Here is a 19,642-nt window from a genome sequence, read left to right as displayed (position 1 = left end):
TGTTCTTAGCATAGTTTAAGTAGTGTGTAAGACTATGGATCGATGACCTCAGAAATTTGGTCCCTTAGGAATTCACACACATTTGAACAGTTTTTGCAGAAGATATAGCCAACAACAGAAAACGTTCACGACTCTTCGTGGAGTCCTTATATCCCACTGAAAACTAATGCATTCGATAAGAGTCAGTTATGTATTCTCAAAATGGTTCAAATGGCTCTGAGCACTAAAGGACTTGAGATCTATGGTCATCAGTCCCCTATAACTTAGAACTACTTAAACCTAACTAACATAAGGACATCACACAACACCCAGTCATCACGAGGCAGAGAAAATCCCTGACCCCTCCGGGAATCAAACCCGGGAACCCGGGCGCGGGAAGCGAGAACGCTACCACACGACCACGAGCTGCGGACATGTATTTTCAGTTGAAAGATGTTGTAAAAGTATATATCATATTACACTAAACAATACTGAAGTGAGTGGAAGCAAAGCTTAATTCAACCTATACCCAAGACTGACAACCCTAAGTCGCCAGGTGACTACAGGCCGATCAGCATACTTCCTGCAATATCTAAAGCCCTAGAATACATCGTCCATGAACAGCTGACGGATTACCTCAAAACTCATAACATCCACGACAAATATCAGTCAGGCTTTCGAATGCACCATAGTACAGCAACTGCATTAATCCAAGTAACTGATGACATTAAACATGCTATGGACAGACGTGAAGCTACCATCCTAACACTGCTTGACTTTAGCAAGGCTTTTGATACAGTTGACTTTGATATATTACTAATTAAAATGAAGCAGCTGAATTTCTCAAACAGCGCAATACACTGGTTCGACAGCTACCTCAAAAACAGAAGTCAACAAGTCATTTGTGGGTCGGAAAAGTCATCATGGAAAAACGTGCGCTCTGGAGTTCCCCAAGGCTCCGTCCTTGGTCCATTACTCTTCTCACTGTACATTAATGATATTTCTTCAGTGATTCACTCCTGCAACTACCATCTATATGCCGACGACATCCAACTGTACATAAGTGCAAGCCCCAAGAACATTGCTGACGCAGTAGCGAGTATGAACGCAGATATTTGCTCTGTTTCTCGATGGGCACAAAACCTAGGTCTGAAACTAAACCCCAAGAAATCCCAGGTCATACTTATATCTCATCCAAAGTTAATCAGTCGGTACTTTCGCGAAACAGTCCCTCAAATACTCCTCAATGGTACCCAACTATCATACCAAAAAACAGTAAAAGACCTTGGAATAATCTTGGATGAACACCTAAACTGGGAAGAACAAACAGTCACAGCTTGCCGGAAATCGCTCTCCTCCCTACATGCAATTCAAAAATTTAGAAAAATATTTCCAACCCATGTTAAACAAAAATTAGTCCAAACACTAGTCTTGCCTAATCTTTACTACTGTGATGTAGTTCAACATGGCACAAATAATGAAAATTCGAGATGCCTCGAGCTAGTGATGAATGCTTGTGTTAGATACATTTGCAACATACGGTTGTATGATCATATCAGTCCTTCATACTCCCTGCTAGGTTGGATACGCCCACATAAGGCACGCGATCTCCACACGATGTGCTTACTTCATCGATTTCTTAGCCACTGGTGCCCCCAATACTTATCTTCTCACATTAAACACCTATCATCATTCCACAACCGCAATACCAGATCGGATACGTCTAGCATCTTGGCTGTACCTTTACATAACACAAAATCTTTCTCCGTGTCATTCTCCATCTCAGCCATACGACTATGGAACGCGCTCCCCTGTGATCTGCGTCTTATCCAAAACCACTCAACATTCAAGAGGGAACTTAAGACTTACATATTAGGGACGGTATAGCCACCATTGTTGTGCCCCCCCTCATCTTTTTCTTTCTCCTCTCCATCATAGCTTCGAATTTTACCATTCTATTTCTCTTCCTCTAACCTATCTACCTCTTCTATATCTCTTTCACCCCATTCCATCGTCTTATGTCTCTGCTTGATGAGAATAACTCACAAGCTGCAAGAATATAACGAGAAAATTCCCAACTAGCAATAGGACTGACACTCATAAAAGAAAAATATGTTTACTTTCATATACATAGCCGTTATTACTATTATTATTATCATTATTATTATTATTTTTATTATTCTTGATTGTTATAATTATTTTTTGATTGTTATAATTATAATTGTACTACTTTTATAATCTCTATTTTTTTCTTTAACATTAATACTGTATAACATGTTATACGTCCTAATTTTCTGTAGACACTGAAATTTGTTGAATCTGAGTATGCCTGGTTAGGTGTAAGAGAGGGCCTAAAGGCCCTAATCTTGCCAGGTAAAATAAATGCATAAATAAAATAAATAAATAAATAAATCAGAATAAAACTGGTTTCCATTAACAAAGATCAGAAATAAAAATTGTAACACTACCACTGAGCCGCACAATTAGACCACAATCGTGGAGGCGAATGAGATAAATTTGGTTGTGAGACTTACATCATATTATATTGCGAAATTATAGTACTGTGAATTCCGAGAATAATACCATAATTTATTAGGAAGTTTTGTTTTGGAGACGGTAATTAAAAGAGGTAGACCACGTACCACTTGCACTTAGATGAATCGTGAGACAATTCCCAACATTTTAACAGAAAGTGTTCAGCACTCGATACGCGAACTTAGATCGAGGAAATAAATTGCGCTACAGAACACTCGTGGTGTATCTACTGTGCAGGCACACAGAAAGTGCTCATCTTACTTGGTGGTAGCAGAATCGGATCGCTGTAGACACTGTTATATTCAGTGAGAAGAAACTTACTTCAATTCAGAATTAAATAAAATTGCAAAACAAATAAAATAGTAGACTAACTATCCACGTAAAAGGCGAAGAGAAGATTAGAAGCTTTCTGAATGTCCTCTGCAAAAGCTTTATTCCACTTCGAAGAAATCAAAATTCCAGAATTTTAAATCTATTCTATTTTGGGTTCTTTCATATGAACGGTAGTCCAAGTACCTCTACGCCATGTTACAACTTAAAATATCTTAAAGATGCTTTGGTAAAACTAATATCTGACGTACTATACCTGCTAGTGTCCATTCAGTCTCACAGACATTTACATTGTTTCCGTAAAGGGCGGATCCTGAGGAGAAGGCATTGGTTGAGGCGGAGAAGCGTTCTGATTGACTTTTAGCGGAAATAAGTAGAACTTCCTAAGAAAAGTTCTAGACCGACTCACATTTCAGGATACAGTAGCACTCCAATAAATGCACTTTAATATATTTTCTTATGTATTGACCACACTTTTATTTTTTCCAAAAACACCTTACGCGTTTCGACTTCCCGTCATTTTCAAAAGCAGTGTTACATCAGTCATTTAAAATTGTTCATTAGATACACTGTATCACGTCAACGTTCCCAATTATGACACAAGGGCACCGGTGCTAACTAAGATCCTGTCGCACCAAGGCTCTAAAAGATGGCTGTTAAGTACACAGCCTGACAAAAATAGGGAAATAACCAGAAGAGAAACTTCACGGGTTGAGAGGGTATGTGATGTCATTTCAATAATTACAGTATCGAATTAAATTTACAAAGAACTTGGTGTTAAGAGCCTACTTATCAGTATGACGTCGAACCTCGTGTGGTCTGAATGCATACACTGATTCACTTGGGAAGTTTGTCATAAAGCCGTTGCATCCTCTACTAAGCAAGATGGCCTACAAGTGTTGTAAATTACCCTTGATATTCTGGATACTGGTCCTGGGATGGAGTTGACAAGCGAGATGGTCCTATACATCCCATACATGTTCTGTCAGGGACCCATACGAGGGACTTGCTGACAATGATCTCAGCGTCATACATGAAGTTAATAGAGACACGTGTCAAGCGTGCAGGAGCACTGTGCAGTTGAAAAATGGCATCGCGATACAGTTGCATGAGAGATAACAGTTGAGACACAGGATGTCCGTGACTTACGGGTGTGACGTCAGAGCTCCCTCGGCCCTCAGTCACAACCATCCGTGACCTGAAGTCACACACATAGCTCCCCACACCATGACGCCAGGAATAACATCTCCAAAACATTGGAAGAATGGGACATCTCCCCAGACCACCGCCAAACTCGCCAGCGATGGTTATATGGGGTAGGCCGGAACCAAGATTCATCTCTGAACACAACCAGTATTCCATACTTTCCGTTCGCTGAACCATTTTAAACACTGCCATTTGTGTGATGTGTTTACCAGCAGCCTAATCGTAAAGCCGCAATTCCCTAGTCTGGCTGCTGCTAGTATCCGATCAGTGGTTTGGACACAGAATGTTGCAGGGAGTTCATTACTTAAATTCGGATGATAGATGCAGATGTGCAGGGGTTACAACGTGCATGGTGTACAATTTGGCACTCTTCTCTTGTAACGGTCAGTCGTGGTTAACCGGAACCTCGACTTCGGGTATAATCGCCCTCACGTTCCCATAGAGCACTGTCAGTTCCGAATGCCCAAATCGACCAGCCAGCCAAATTAAGACCCACAAGAAGGCCGCTTTCAAACCCTGTCAGACGCTGATAATACTGTCTCACACGAGTACGCCTCACAGTCGAGTCCTTCACACTGATTATTTGCAGCGTCTGCCGCTATTCAACCCCCTTACATACGCTACCATGTCCGGTAACAATACTAAACACGAACAGCGCTAGTGATTGTCACCTACCATAGATAATTGCAGCTCTAATCACTTCGATATCGGCCGATGGCGTGAACACGTACGAAATAGCATTGACATCCTACTGTGTCTTCTGGATGAGGCGCTTTTTGTCAGACAGTGTACAAGCTCAGTCAATATTGAGGTCACTAGAGATATAGTGATGACTCCAACGGGCAATGGTGGAAAAGAAGTAGGTCATCACCTTCTTCAAGGAACCACACCGGCATTTGCAGAGAACAGTATAGAGAAACCACGAAAACAATTATCCATGTACAAAATGGGAATGTTCTCTCGTTGAGCTGTAAGAGGGTGCTTCAAGGACTGACATCAAGCTTAAGACAGTCTGAGCTGCAAAACGCCATCAGACTGCTGCTGCTAAGTCTACAGAGCTACAAAGTACATTATGGAGGGATGACTTGAGTACCTCACTGTTGTTACAGGAAACTTCAGATCGGTCAATCTTTTCGGAAAGTAAAGTATTTCCTTTCCGCAGGCACGTTCTCGTCTTGATAACAGATATAGGATGAATCATCTCGCTCACTTCCATTTTTCCATTCCATCTGACGTATCAGGGTGGAGGTGAGCGATACGTTTCCATATTGTGCTTAAAACTCCGTCCGAAAAGGCCCTGGGAGGCACAGCGGTACCGTCCTCGGTGTCTCGTCAGCCAATAGGCGTAACTGGATGCACATATGGAAGGCCATGTGGTCAGAAAACCGCTCTCCCTGCCGTTGTCGTGACTGGAGCCGTTACTTATCAGTGAAGCAGCTCCGGAATTGCCCTCACGAGGGATGAGAGCATCCTGCATGCCAACAGCGCTCGGCAGACCCGGACGGTCACCGCTCCAAGGGCAAGACAAGCCCAACAGCACTTAGCTCCAGTAATCTGACAGTGTTACCACTGCGGCAAGACATTTGACCCACATTGTACTCACTCATTTGCTACAAAAGTTGTGAGCAAATGTCATAGATTTTCCGTGTGACCTACTGGAACAAAAAAAATGTGTGTGAAATCTTATGGGGCTGCACTGCTAAGGTCAGCAGTCCCTAAGCTTACACACTACTTAACCTAAATTATCACCGAGCGAGGTGGCGCAGTGGTTAGCACACTGGACTCGCATTCGGGAGGACGACGGTTCAATCCCGTCTCCAGCCATCCTGATTTAGGTTTTCCGTGATTTCCCTAAATCGTTTCAGGCAAATGCCGGGATGGTTCCTTTGAAAGGGCACGGCCGATATCCTTCCCCATCCTTCCCTCACCCGAGCTTGCGCTCCGTCTCTAATGACCTCGTTGTCGACGGGACGTTAAACACCACTAACCTAACCTAACCTAACCTAAATTATCCTAACAAGGGAACCTCCCCATCGCACCCCCCTCACATTTACTTATAAGTTGGCACGTTGGATAGGCCTTGAAAAACTGAACACAGATCAATCGAGAAAACAGGAAGAAGTTGTGTGGAACTATGAAAAAATATACAAACTGAGTAGTCCATGTCCAACATAGGCAACATCTAGGAGAATGTAAGCTCCGAAGCGCCATGGTCCCGTGGTTAGAATGAGCGGCTATAAAACGAAAGGTCCTTGGTTCAAGACTTCCCTCGAGTGAAAAGTTTGATTTCTTATATAATCAACTTCGCTCTACAAAATTCCAGAACATGTTCAGATTTGCTTGGACATATGCAGGATTTGACGGTCTACACACGGAAATTTTGGAAACGTTAAAAATATATGTTTTGACAGAGCACAAGGAAAACTGTGCGACTGTGAAACTGTTGCATTCATTTGTTGCAGTTTATGTGACAAACTCTTATGTTTTCATCACTTTTTTGGGGGTGATTATCACATCCATAAGAAAACCTAAATCGGGCAAAGTAGAAGAATCTTTTTACCCATTCGTCAAGTGTACAAGTTAGGTGGGTCGACAACATATTCCTGTCATGTGACGCACATGCTGTCACCAGTGTCGTATAGAATATATCAGACGTGTTTTCCTGTGAAGGAATCGGTTGACCTATGACCTTGCGCTCAAATGATTTCGGTTCCCATTGGAGAGGCACGTCCTTTCGTCTACTAATCGCACGGTTTTGCGGTGCGGTCGCAAAACACAGACACTAAACTTATTACAGTGAACAGAGACGTCAATGAACGAACGTACAGATCCTAACTTCGTGAAAATAAATAAAGTAAAATTTTCGCTCGAAGCAGGATTTAAACTTAGGACCCCTCGTTCCGCAGCTGCTCACGCTAACCACGGGACCACGGGACCACGGCGCGCGTGCGGTGACACTATCCTTGATGTTCCCTATCTTCCACATGGACTACTCAGTTTCTATATTTTGCTTATTTTTTTCATAATTCCACACAACTTCTTCCTGTTTTCTCGATTGATCTGTGTTCAGTTTTTCAAGGCCTATCCACTGTGCTAACTTATAACTAAATCGGAGGGGGGTGCGATGGAGAGGTTCCCTTGTAAGGACAAACATACACATACCCATGCCCGAGGGAGGACTCGAACCTCCGCCAGGACCAACTGCGCAGTCCATGACTGCAGCTCCACAGACCGCTCGGCGAATCCCGTGCGGCTCCTATTGGAACAGTGAGGTACTGATGCTTATCTCTCGTTGGACTAGTATCTCTTGTGTGTCTACAATTAATGCTTAAGCAGTGTGGTGCTGCTTTTGTTTTGTTATGACTGAATATGCAATGTGCAAAGGAAGAGGCGGTGACAACAGCACGATGCCTCCTTCCTCTTACATTCCATCAATGGGACCTCCAATCTTAACATCCGCATATGACGGACTGATTACATGTACACAAGGGAAAGGTTTAGGATTTCGTTCTTGCCACTCACTGGCACACAGTACAGTCTGTTGATAGAGTAGTTTACGTGAATATATTTGACTACTTGGTGGCCAAATACTGGTCTTTGCAACTTCGCCATCGCATCTATCTCCAGGCCGCGCACCATAGTAACAGGGTGCGTCTCCTGTTACGGCTATGAATATTGATAACGAGTGAATTCTGTCAATAGTTAATCCTCGCACAAGCACTATAGGCTAAATTATAAAAAGAGACTGATTCTTTCTCGGTTGTCTAGACATAAAATATTGCGATAATGCATTTACGCTTTAGTATGACCACCTGTCAAAAGCTTGAATAACCGCCATTTGCAGCCCAAACGTGCAGGAAGAGAATCTATGTTGAAATGATAATTAAATCAAGATACTAAGCTGTCGACAGGCGTTGACATATATCAACGGGGACAGTTGAAAAAGTGTGCCCCGACCGGGGCTCGAACCCGGGATCCCCTGCTTACATGACAGACGCTCTATCCACCTTTGATTTTTATTTCAATTTCTTCTATATTGTTCGTTGAATTTGTTCATGGCGGACGTCCGATGACAGTCGTTGAGGTTGTTCGTTGATCCGTTTACTCAGTTTTTGTATTACAGAGAGTAACTAAACCCTCTGATCGAACACGTTGAGCTACCGTGTCGGCATCCATCTGAGCCACCGAGGACACAGAGGATAGCGCGACTGCACGGATTTATCCCGTGCACGCTCTCCATGAGACCCACATTCCCAGCTTAATGTCCACACACTACATTCGTAGTGCCCCTGCCCATTACACTCATTACTCGCGGCAGGCAATCTTACCGAGTCCCGTAAGAGTTCGGGCAACGCGTGTGCATCCAGCACCGAAGAAGAAGATCAATGGCTGGTTAGCCTTAACTATATGAAGATTGTATCTGTTCTTTCGGACACGTTCGAAAGAACAGATACCATCTTCATGGAGAATCTATGAGGTTGTGGAAAATCCCAACAGAGATACAGAACCATGCCGACTTCAGTGTCGTGTCTTGTGCTGCTAGTTTTCACTTCTGACGACCTACGGCGCTGACAGTCCGATCGAGGAGGTCCCACAAATTCTCGACTGTATTTATATACCGGGGGATTGGTAGTCAGGGGGTACGGTAAACGCCTCCTGGTGCCCTTCAAATCACGACGTGCACTTGGAGCTGTGTGACATGTCGCACTGTCCTGTTTGCGGGTAACATCGTGCCGAGGAAAAGCAAACTGCAGGTAGGCCCTACGTGTGGACGTTGACCCGAAAGATAGATGCATACTTGCATTCATCCATTGTGCCTTCCGGAATGACGAGATCACCCAGGAAATGCCACGAAAATATTCTCCAGCCCTTAAAGCTCCCCCTGCCGGCCTGGACCCTTTCGACCAATGACGCAGTGCCGTAAACGCCGAAGGCCAACCGTCCGATGGAGCGTAAAACGTGATTCATCTGGAAAGGCCATCTTTCGCCACTCAGTGGATGTTCAGTTGCGGTACTGCCGCGCAAATTCCAGCCTTCGTCGACGATGAACAACAGTTAGCATGGGTGCATGAACCAAGCGCCTGCTGCGGGAGCCCATACGCAGCAGTATTCGCTGGTCGGTCGTTGGGGAGACACTGCTCGTAACCTCTTACTGAATCTGAGGGGTCAGTTGCTCAACAGTCGCACGTCTATTGACCCGTGCAGTTCTCCGCAGTAGGTGTTCACCCTCGTTGTCTGTTGTCCGTGGTGCGCCACATTTGTCTCGGCGCTGGTTTTGAATAACGCAATGAAACAACGGCAGACCGCACGTTGACTTGAACAATGGATTGACTTCGCGCAAATTACAACACAAAATACCAGTAATTTCTCTTGTGGTGTAGTCGCCGTGTTACTGAAAATAAAAACAGCGCAGCTCTCTCAGAACTTTGAACCTTCTCTCTGCAGTGAGTCCGCCCCGATAACTGAGTGGTCAGCGCGGTGTACTGTCATGCCAAGGGGCCCGGGTTTGATTCCCGGCTGAGTCGGAGATTTTTCTTCGCTCAGGGACTGGATGTTGAGTTGTCCTCATTATCATTTCATCATCATCAGTGGAAGGCAACGCGAAACGACCACTGGCATCATTTCCCTAGACGCCCATACCAATACAATGTTTTTTTTTGTTTTTTTTTCTATGCAGTGACATGCGCAATGTGTTTTTATCTTTCGTAGTTTGTCTGTAATATACGACTGAAAGCTATTCTTTTTTTAATCACCTGGCATTTAGTTGTATTTAGTTATTTGCTATCCTAATCCGTGTTGCAATTGTAATTACTAGCAGTGTGTTTTTGGCAGACAGTGTGCTCGAATACAAGATTTATTCAGAATCTTTTCACAAGGTCGCTCGCCAGGTATGTGACGAACTTCAGGAGGAATATAAACCTGCATTCTCCTTCTGTTACAGAAATGAATAACTCTGCAATTTGTTGATCGCTTAGCTTAATGAGCTGGAGGTACTTAAGGGCAGTTTCTTGTAATGGCCAGAAACACTCATGGACCGAACATGTAAAATTTCAATTACTTTGGCAGAAGAGTGTTCCAGATCGGAGCACAGCATCAGACGCAAGAGTATCGCCAGGAGAGCTCCAGGGAAGCGTGATAGAACTACTGTTACTGCCGGCCGGTGTGGCCGAGTGGTTCTAGCCGCTTCAGTTTGGGACCGCGCAACCACTGCGGTCGCAGGTTCGAATCCTGCCACGGGCATGGACGTCTGTGATGACCTTAGGTTAAATGCTTCAAATGGCTCCGAGCACTATGGGAGTTAACTTCTGAGGTCATCACTCCCCTAGAACTTAGAACTAGTTAAACCTAACTAACCTAAGGACATCACACACATCCATGCCCGAGGCAGGATTCGAACCTACGACCGTAGCGGTTGCGCGGTTCCAGACTGCAGCGCCTAGAACCGCTCGGCCACTCCGGCCGGCCTGTCCTTAGGTTAGTTAGGTTTAAGTAGTTCTAAGTTCGAGGGGACTGATGAATGGTTCAGATGGCTCTGGGCACTATGGGACTTAACATCAGAGGTCATCAGTCCCCTAGAACTACTTAAATCGAAATAACCTAAGGACATCACACACATCCATGCCCGAGGCAGGATTCGAACCTGCGACCGTAGCAGTCGCGCAGTTCCGGACTGAAGCGCCTAGAACCGCTCGGCCACCGCGGCCTGTGGGACTGATTAACCCATAAATCTCAGTGCCATTTGAACCATACTCTTGAGTACTGCTCGAGAATTCGCGATTAAAGAAAGACACCGACGCAATTCAGAGGCGAGCTGCGAGATTTGTTATCGCTAGGTTCGAAGAACACGCAAATGTTTCGAAGCTCCTTCGGAACTCAAATGGCAATCCCTGGAGGAAAAGCGAGGTGCCTTTTTAGCAACACTATTGAAAAAATACAGAGAACCGGGGTCTCAAGCTGACTGCAGAACGATTCTACTGCCGCCAACGTACACTTCGCGTTAGGATCACGATACGAGAAATTAGGGCTCATACAGAGGTATACAGAGAGTGGTTTTTTCTTCGCTCTTTTTTAAGAGTGGAACAGGAAAGAAAATTACTACTAGTGGCACAGGATACCCTCCGCCACGCACCGTACGCTGGCATGCGCAGTCTGTATGTAACTGTAGATGTGGATGAATTGCAGATGAGCAGTACCAACATCAACGATGGCCGCACACGAACAGTTTAGCAACTTAGCCATTCTGAACGCTTCCACCCTTGTCCCTAAAGCTAATGATCACACCTTTTTGGACGTCAGATAAATCGCTCCGTTTCCGCGATACAACAACGATTGCACTGTTTCCTGCACGCCCCGACACGCATTATATCCCTCCTCCGCTAGTGTTCCCACCTGCCGTCTCCGAGTGCTTATTGCAGCTTAACGTCGAACATAAGGGATGATATTAATGTGACTGGACCCTGTACTTGGAAAAGACTGCAGTACGTGGCTGGTGAGAATTCCATGACTGTATCTGTCCAGATTATTTCTCAATAATCGTCCTTAAAGTCTGTATTCATTCGCCACTTGGTGGAGGCTACGTTGCACTTCTTGTCACACGTACGTCAGTGTTAATAAGGAGGTGAAAAGAGTAGCGCAGAAAGAATGTATAAGAGGAACGTACAAAAGAAAACTACTCATAATCTGTTAGGCTCAGTACAGAGTGGAAATAAACTGAATGCCTTCTGTGACGGATACTTGCTTCAGGTTTAAAATTAACAGTAAGCTCTGGGACTGGCTACGTACGCCGAGAACGTATTGTGACCGGCCGAACAATGGGAAACCATTTGCCCTTGAGTGCTCTTGTCCTCCCGGCAGGCGAGCTCAAGTTTTCTGCACTGCTGTTCTCTTTGTCCGCTACAAAAATTACTGACACACAACTCTGCGGCAGATTACGCCGCTATTTGAAACGAAGACCTCGAGGCGGCTCGCGTCGAGCGTCCAAAGGGAATGAGATAAAAGCACACAAAGCTTAACGAGAAATGCAACAAAATGGAACGTCATGGGAGGCAACGTGCGCTTCCACGAAATGACTGCCCGCCGGTTGGGCTCCACTTACCTGGAACAGTACCGAAAAGAAATCAGCACATCCACTACAGTGTAAGAGGAAAACGGAGAAATTGATGGCAATGTGTATTGTCGGTTTGTATCATTTATCGGCACATGCACTGTGTTGTACTAACGAAGTTCCGTCTCCTGCTATAGGGAACCTTATCAGGCACTATGTAGTCGGAACGAGTTCCGGGCATTACCTGTGAGGAGATAATCATGCTCAGCTCTTCGATAAATGTAGTAGGTTAACGAATGTCAGCGGCACAGTAATCATTTTATCATTTTCGTTTTGTAACAAGATGCTTCTCTTCAATAACCAGGGTTGCGAAGATTTGGCCTTTCCTATTTACTGTGCAATTTAGAGCCTATGTTGGTCTCATGTTCAGGTTAAGTAGTCTTCGTTCCATTATTAAGTTACCATACTACAAATTTTCAAAGTACTCATTAGCGGAGTTCATGAGATACGATTACTTACGACACATCGGTTACTCTGCACCTGAAAGGATGTGAATGTTAGAGCCTTCGCTTCATGAGCTCCATTACTCATTCGCGAGAGATTCTCGTATCGATACAGTGTGCTGAACAAGTGCGTGTTGGGATTTCGAAGAGTAAGCAGCCGCAGTAATACTGTAATGGCCTAATTATCGACGCCACGATTCTCCTCTCAGATAACGGGCGCTGAGGAGAATACTCCCCTCCCCTTCCTATATGTGGTCTTCCGCAGCGCTACCGCTAATATTTCGCAATCAATTTACACAATACACTTCGTTCTCAAATACAGCCGTCATTTATGTAATCACTCTGGAAAACTTGCAACCAGTTTGAGACAGGTGTCTGCCGTAATTTTTATTTCTTTTCCTATGTGTCAGCCTGTTTTTATTATTCTGCCTCCAATCTAAGTGCGTGTCCCTGTGTGTGTGTGTGTGTGTGTGTGTGTGTGTGTGTGTGCATGCGTGCTCAGTTGTTTCTGTACGGAGCCTCATGAAGTGTGATGTAGCCCATACCAGCTAGGAGCTACAGTGTTCATTAGAAGATTGTGACGGATTGTGTAGTAACGAAATGTGTGATATACCTCTATGGAAATATGTTTAAATATATCAATTTGTTGCAAAAAATCCAACATTTAGGTCGTAATTAGTAGAAGCGTGCTAAAGGTATCAAAGTAATAAGGTAATAGTGTTATATCGAGGTAGTATTGTATGAGTAAATTTTACGAAACACGAGAAGTGTACGTACAACACTTACACGGTGCGAAATTTTTTCCACGATCTAGTACTAACATTTGTGTCTGAAGAATCCCAACTTACATCTCGTTCTTGGCAACCTGTAAATCTATAACCATAAGTATTCGATTCATAAAGCTGTCATAGGGGTATCAAGTCACGAACCCATTAGACTGACAATATCTTTAAGTTCGTATTCGGTTTAGGATTGTAAAGATAAACATATTAAAACTAGAATACTGTGCCTCTCAAAATGAGGTTACCGACCCAACATATTTTCTTCCGAAATCGATGGCGAAAGAGTTAAGAAATCTTAATCTAGGTGACATGTAATGTTTCTCAATCTTCCAAAAAAATCTCCTAAGTTATCTTGCGTCCTGTGAACAGAAACTGTTCTGCAACATTGATATTTACCCGGTGGTACATTCGCTTCCCACGAACATTCATGCTTAAAACATCCGCAGATAAACTGACATGGCGAAACGTCATCTCTTCATTCAATAACGGCACTATTTATGTCAATTTTCTTGAGTTTTTATTTAGCCAAGATCGAACGTTCAACTTCAGAGAAGTAATTGGGGGACATACCGGAATTCGGAGCCGGCCGAAGTGGCCGAGCGGTTAAAGGCGCTACAGTCTGGAACCGCACGACCGCTACGGTCGCAGGTTCGAATCCTGCCTCGGGCATGGATGTGTGTGATGTCCTTAGGTTAGTTCGGTTTAAGTAGTTCTAAGTTCTAGGGGACTTATGACCACAGCAGTTGAGTCCCATAGTGCTCAGAGCCATTTGAACCATTTTTGAACCGGAATTCGGAACTTTTCAAAATGGTTCAAATGGCTCTGAGCACTATGGGACTTAATTCTGAGGTCATCAGTCCTCTAGAACGTAGAACTACTTAAACCTAACTAACGTAAGGACATCACACACATCCATGCCCGAGGCAGGATTCGAACCTGCGACCGTAGCGGTCGCGCGGTTCCAGACTGTAGCGCCTAGAACCGCTCGGACACACTGACCGGCGAGAATTTGTGGGACCTCCTCGATCGGGCTGTTCGCACCGTGGGTCAGCAGCCGTGAAAACTAGCACCACAGGACACGGGATTTTCCACGACCTCATAGACTCTCTTCCTGCATGTCTGGGCTGCAAATGGTGGTTATTCAAGCTTTTGACAGGTGGTCACATTAAAGCGTAAATGATTTATCGCACTGTTTTATGTCGAGACAGCCGAGAAAGAACCAGTCTCTTTTTATAATTTAGCCTCTAGTGCTTGTGCTAGGATTATCTATTGATAGAATCCACTCGTTACCAATATTCGTAGCCGTAACAGGAGACGCACACTGTTACTATGGTGCGCGGCCTGGAGATAGATGTGATGGCGAAATTGCTAAGACCATTATTTGGCCACCAAGTAGTCAAATATGTTGACATAAACTTCTCGATCAACGGACTGTACTGTGTGCCAGTAAGTAGCAAGAACTTAATGCTAAGCCTTTCCCTTGTGTACATGTAATCAGCCCGTCATATGCGGATGTTAAGATTGGCGGTTCCAGACTGTAGCGCCTAGAACCGCTCGGCCACTCCGGCCGGCTCGGAATCTTTTTATATTGGCATTCTGCGTTTCAGTATTGCCACTCTTTTCCCATCCCTTACCAAGATGCTATAAGACGAGGACAGATATTTCATGTCAACGACACCATTCAGACGAACCTGAACGATTAAACCCAAAAATTGGAATACTCTTTAGTTTCTCCGTAGTCTTGTATCATACTAGACCGCGATATAAAGTTTATAACCACCTTTATATGTCCAATATCGCTACTAAAAGTGCTCTTCTCCTAGAAAAGAAAGTCTTTTCAAGAACTAGAAGAAACTCCACTGTAAACCTAAAACAGATCTTGTATCTGCTTGTGCATCTCGACTTCTTGACGATGATTTGATAACGGTGCAAGAAGCTTAGTTATTTAGCACTGCCAGTCGTAAAATGTGTGTGATTGTTTACTGTTCTTAGAGAGTTTAAGAAGTAACCGTTAAACGTGTGCAAAATCCACGACAGGCAAAGACACACGAGTCTCTATGGAGCAACAACTACTGATGTTAATTTTGTCTGCTTTGAAGGGGTCAGTGTCTGCTGATACTTGTCATGTGTCATTATCTCCCAGCAGTAATCAGCCTTCTATATCCGAACACTTAAGTTCTTTATCTTCTTCTCGGTGGCATGGAAATATTCGTGAAGCATGCATCCATTAGTGTCAGATAACTCCTTAATCGACTGGCTAATTGTCACGAAGGCAGTAATTAAGACATCGTAGCTAAATCGTGTGTAATTTGCTAACCGCGAAATGGACAGTACACCAATTAAAATGTGCTGGTATTATTGATTGGACGCTTTGCTTAATGATGGTAACTACACGACTCTGCGCACACTTCATTTTTATCCCTCAGGGGAACCAAGATTCCTAGAAAGTATAGGAAATCGTGTACGTAAGGAGATGAGAATACCCGACCAGCCGTTGGTGAAAAATCCGTCGTATCGAAATTATTCTGCTCCTCTTGATAGTGTCAAATTCTTCGTATTTCACATATTGTGTTCATTTACGCTGCATGTGCAATGACTGACTGCGGTATCATGTCACAATATGAATTTCGTTTACCTCAGTAAAACGTCGTCTGTTTCTTGCTGACATGTAAGCGACTTCGTACACGTTTCAGAAGAATTATTCTCTCTTACACTTCTTTTCTCCTTATTTAGTGCCATACAGAATTTTTATCAGCTGTACAAGCTATATTAGTGGATCACCTCTGAGCGGCTTAACTGACGTTAGTATTTTATTTTTAATTTTCATCCGTATACTCGTGTATACTCGCATGTTACAAGAGTTGTCAGCTCATCCCGTACATAAACTTTACGTTTCATTTGTGAAATGTGTTTTTCTATATTTGGATGTGCGTGAGTGTTTGTGCGTGCGCGTGTGTTTATTTGGGGAAAATCAGAAGGAGGACAGGGGAGGGACGGGAAAGGAGGAAGGGGGAGAAAAGGGTGGAAGTGCAAGGAAGCAATTGGCGAATGTGTGAGTAGTGGCGTGGTGACTGGCCTTACGTCGTAAATGGAGGAGATGGGAGGAGGTTGTAACGTTACGCATATGTAGGCGAGCTAATCGGCCGCCTAAAATTGCTACGAGGTAAGGTGAGTTTGATGTACGGTTGCTCGCTAGCGGACCCGAGGCTCATGGCTGGCCGCAGCGGACGTTTCGGGCCAGCCGGGGATGAGACAAGGAGCAGGTGTCGAGAAACCGGAAAATCCCAGTATGGGGAATGTGTATGACGCGTTGATTGCTTAAAATGGCCGGGTCTGTGGCAGAGTACCTGCCCCTGGAAGGCAAAGGCCTCGATTTCGAATCTCGGTCTGACAAACAGTTTTAATCTGCTAGGAAATTTCGTGTCAGTGCACACTTCGCTGCAGAATAAAAATTTCATTCTGGAAACATTCCGCAAGCTGCGGCTATGCAATGTCTCCGTAAAATCCTGTCTTCCAGGAGTATTAGTTCTGCAAGGTTCGCAGGAGAGAGTCTGTGAAGTCTGGATGGTAGGAGACGAGATACTGGCGGAGTTAAGGCTGTGAGGACGAATCTTGAGTCGTGCTTGAGTAGCTCAGCTGGTAGAGCACTTGCCCGCGAAAGGCATAGGTCCCGCGATCGAATCTCTGTCCAGCACACAGTTTTACTCTGCCAGGGAGTCGCAAACTGGAAGATGACACCTTTCAACTCTCTGAGAGTCTATAATAATTTACAACCAAATGTTAATGCAAATCCGAATAGATCGGCGATCCCAGAAAAATGAAGCACAACAATATTTCAACATCTTTAAAACTACAGAAGTTAACATTTCACAGTGAATAAACATTTACACAATGAACCTCTGAATTAATAACTTTTAAACGCTTCATGCGATTACAACATACAATGCCTCAGATGATATCACTGCACTATAGCTACCATCCCTGAAAGCTCCATGACTGTATCTATTTTATTTCTTGATTTATTACGTTTTTAATCCTTTTATTATGCAAATGTTTGTCAGATCATCGTATTCTCCACATTTACACAGCAAATAAACATAATATCAGTATCTCATATTTTATCATAGTGCTATTGAAAAAGTGCGCTAATTTAAAAGTCGTTGCATAGGCTAGCGGATACCACAATTCAAACGAAAACCAAAATATGCTTCTGTCAAGAAGGCACAAATAATTATTTAAATAATATTTAACGACAATTCGCTGCCATTTAACGTGAACGTACTTGCGAAAGAATACTGGCATATTTACTTATGGAGAAATGTTTATTTATAATTACTGTAGCGTATGACAGAATGTTCACGACATTTCTTCATTTGTATGTGGTTGCAATGTATTAGTTTAGTTTGAGAAGTGGTCAACTTCAGTCAAATCTTGCCTATAGAGGGTAGGAACGACGTAGTTTTGAAAGGGATGTCCTTCAACGAATGGAAAAGCAGATAGCAGCTGAACGCTATGGGAGTCAAGTGGAGACGGGACTTCTCGAGTGAAAAGCGCAAGCGAGCGAGTCTGGACACTTTACGTCGCGTTCTTGGAGAAGGCAAAGCTGCCTACCTCAGTCATACAGGTTTTTGATTCTGGGCAGTGAATGTCCGCTACCATACTTCAAGCTCTGAAGGGACTTTACATCTCGAGAGGTCTGAAAGAACTCCGCAGTAGAACTCTAACTTTTCTTGCTTGTTTTACGGATCTGAGAGTAGACTGATTACAAGTGACTTGTCTTTGCATCACTTGTGTTAATTAATGGATCATCAAGTTGAACTCTGAACTATGAGCTGGTGAATATTTCGTGTGTTGTGATTACGAAATGGTCTTAGTTTTGCGTATCTTTGACTACAATTTAGTTTGTTGATTATGCTACCATTTTCGTAACGCTCTCATGGCAGACGCTCTATCCATCTGAGGCACCGAGGACACAGATGAATAGCGCGACTGCAGGGACTTATCCCTTGCACGCCTCCCGTGAGACTCACATTCCCAACTGTCCACAATTCTACATATGTAATGTACCTTACAGACATTTGCCCATCCACTCATTACTCGCGCACGCTTTGGCGATTCCCGTAAGAGTTTGCGCAACCTGTGCGCATTCGCACAAACGAAGGTCAGATGGATAGAGCGTCTGCCATGTAAGTAGGAGTTCCCGGGTTCGAGTCCCGATCGGGGCACACATTTTCAGCTGTCCACATCGAGGTATATCAACAACACCTGTCGGCAGCTGAGGGTTTCAGTTAGTCATCATTTATACCAGGGAAAAGCTGCATGGTCATCAACAGTATCTGTTCTTTCGAGAACAGTTACTGTCTTCATATATATATATATACATATAGTTAAAGGCTACCCAGCCATTGACCTTCCTCTGTGCGAATGCGCACAGGTTGCGCAAACTCTTACGGGAATCGCCAAAGCGTGTGCGAGTAATGAGTGGATGGGCGAATGTCTGTAAGGTACATTACATATGTAGAATTGTGGACAGTTGGGAATGTGAGTCTCACGGGAGGCGTGCAAGGGATAAGTCCCTGCAGTCGCGCTATTCATCTGTGTCCTCGGTGGCTCAGATGGATAGAGCGTCTGCCATGCAAGCAGGAGATCCCGGGTTCGAGTCCCGGTCGGGGCACACATTTTCAGCTGTCCACATCGAGGTATATCAACAACACCTGTCGGCAGCTGAGGGTTTCAGTTAGTCATCATTTAAACTACTAGTAACCACAGGTAAACACTCAACTGGTTTGCTTATATGAACTGCTGTTTGGAAGAGCAACTACTCAGCAGTAAGCGTGAGGTACCGTCGCAAGGTGTGAAGGAGCACGCGATAACAGGGTGGAAAGCAAAGCGTCAGTGAGAAGAAGAGAAGTCTGACTTCACACCTTATTGCTTCTCTCGCCTGTACAGGTATACAGGGGTACTGGATTTCAGTCCGGCTGGTTCAACATTGTTTGTGTCCAGACTTCTGATCTGTACACGATTTTTATTGTTTGGTAATTCTTTTCATATGTGGTGGTGTAGTACTGTAAATACTTGCTGTAAATGCAGGCGAAGAATTTCTGGGACAGTGTATTAAACTACTTAACCGAGATTAGAATGAAAAATAAATCAATGAAGATGTAAGGACCTATTCAGCAAAGAACTTAATCAAGAACTACGGGAAGGCAAAAACTAATATAGCAGTAATAACTAAAACAAAAGAGAGTTTATTGAATGGAAGA

The 19,642-nt window shown here is 44.0% G+C and overlaps 1 non-coding gene across 1 annotated transcript; it reads left to right on the top strand.

The window, feature by feature from the left end:
- The first annotated feature begins 18,979 nt into the window (after positions 1-18,979).
- On the top strand, positions 18,980-19,053 carry Trnaa-ugc. Its single transcript has one exon. It is a non-coding gene; the product is annotated as a tRNA-Ala (tRNA).
- The last annotated feature ends 589 nt before the right edge of the window (positions 19,054-19,642 follow it).

Source organism: Schistocerca americana, chromosome 2 (assembly GCF_021461395.2).
Source record: "Schistocerca americana isolate TAMUIC-IGC-003095 chromosome 2, iqSchAmer2.1, whole genome shotgun sequence".
Taxonomy (NCBI): domain Eukaryota; kingdom Metazoa; phylum Arthropoda; class Insecta; order Orthoptera; family Acrididae; genus Schistocerca; species Schistocerca americana.
This window is presented reverse-complemented; position numbering and strand designations above follow the sequence as displayed.